This window comes from Orycteropus afer, unplaced genomic scaffold (genome assembly GCF_000298275.1).
Source record: "Orycteropus afer afer isolate SDZICR_OR568_19922 unplaced genomic scaffold, OryAfe1.0 scaffold00701, whole genome shotgun sequence".
Lineage (NCBI taxonomy): Eukaryota > Metazoa > Chordata > Mammalia > Tubulidentata > Orycteropodidae > Orycteropus > Orycteropus afer.
Genome location: NW_006922288.1, coordinates 241555 through 242028, shown reverse-complemented (window position 1 = coordinate 242028; position 474 = coordinate 241555).

Genomic DNA, 474 nt, shown 5'->3' with positions numbered 1-474 from the left:
TTCTTCTGTGACGTTCCCCAGTTACGAAAGCTGTCCTGCTCCAGTGACTACCTTGGAGTGGTTGGAGTGGATGCTTTCATGTCTGTGATGACATTCATCTGCTTCACTTCCATTGTCCTCTCCTACATCCACATCTTCTCCACAGTTCTAAGAATACCTTCTACTGAAGGCCGATCCAAGGCTTTCTCTACCTGCCTGCCCCACCTCTTTGTTGTCTCATTTTTTTTCTCCACCGGTGTCTTTGAATTTCTAAAACCAAATTCAGATTCTCCAACTTTTTTTGACCTCATGATTTCTATCTTTTATACAGTAATGCCTCCAACACTCAATCCTATTATCTACAGCCTGAGGAATGAGACCATGAAGGGAGCTTTCAGAAAGTTACTGTTGGGTGGAGAATTCATCAGGAAAAAAATATTTTTATTCTACTGTTGATGGTTGGACAATATTATGTACAAGGAACATGTTAAATAA